Source organism: Pteropus vampyrus, unplaced genomic scaffold, assembly GCF_000151845.1.
Source record: "Pteropus vampyrus isolate Shadow unplaced genomic scaffold, Pvam_2.0 Scaffold224, whole genome shotgun sequence".
In the NCBI taxonomy this organism is placed as follows: Eukaryota; Metazoa; Chordata; class Mammalia; order Chiroptera; family Pteropodidae; genus Pteropus; species Pteropus vampyrus.
The window spans coordinates 1,492,004-1,493,152 of record NW_011889005.1 but is presented as its reverse complement, the minus strand read 5'-3'; positions in this window follow the sequence as shown (position 1 = coordinate 1,493,152).

The following is a 1,149-nucleotide window of genomic DNA, read 5'->3' as shown; positions in this document are numbered from 1 at the left end:
TTTCCTCTCTCAATCCAGGCCCGAGCTTCTCTCTGCCCACTCGCTTGCTCTGCCTCGAAAACCTGCGTCCGGCAGGGGCAGGGAAGCGCTTCTCTTGCTCATTCTGTTTTTCTTCGTCTCCTCGCCTTCCCTGTGCTGCCTCTGCTTTGATGGACAGAGTGGGGACAGAGGGAGGGGGGTCCTGGACAGACGCGTGGCAATGCTGCTGCATGGTCAGTAGGGCCGCGGCTGGCAGATGTTCGCAGGTTGAACTGCTTCTCCTCGGAGGGCCTCGAGGGCTCCTGCAGCCTCCCCAGGTAGAAACATCGTCGCGAGGGAAGCTGCCCAGGTGAGAAGCTCTGGTCCACCCCCACGGCCTGGGCGGCACTCCCCTGGTCACACTGCCGCCTCCTGGCTCAGTCCTCCTCTTTTGGTCGCCATCGTAGTGACTCCAGCAGCCACCTTTTCGCCGTCAGGCTTTTTGAGGCTTAACTTGGGCATCGATTCTTAACTCCCCCGAATCTTACAGAACACATGTCCAGCTCTCTGATTAGTTTCCCTTAAGTCCCTCACTTGCTTCCAGGTGAAAGGGCGGACGGCCTTCCCGTCTCCACGGTAATGGGGAATTTACTGCATATCTACGCCCCTCACTCAGGTAGGTCTCCCGGCCTCCGGCCTCTGACCTCCTCTTCCTCCATGATGGGCTGAGGCCGATACAACCACCACCCGCGGCCCACTCCATTTGCAAGACCGAGTCCACAGTGGTGTGCCTAGCATCAGCCTTCGTGACTTCTGCAGAATCTCCAAGACTATAGGAAAAGCCACCTCTTAATCTCCTATCATAAACAGACCCACAATAGGAATCAGAGTTCATATATGGAGCTTCACGCACCTGCTGGCTTCGTGCCTACTAGTCCCTCTGTAACAGACCACCGTAAGCTTCCTGTGAAATTCTGAGGCATCTCGCCTAGAATTCTGTGCCACTACAAAGCTATGGTATTACCTGCCTGTGAAGCAAGAAAAATAGAAGTTTACTAACTGGGAGGTGGTGTGTAGCACAGAGATTAAAAGCTTCGGACAGGTGAATCCTAGATTTTTTTGAGTCTTGCTCTGCAGGCTCATAGCTGTGGACCAAGGAAATATATATTTAATCTTTCTGTGCCTCAATTT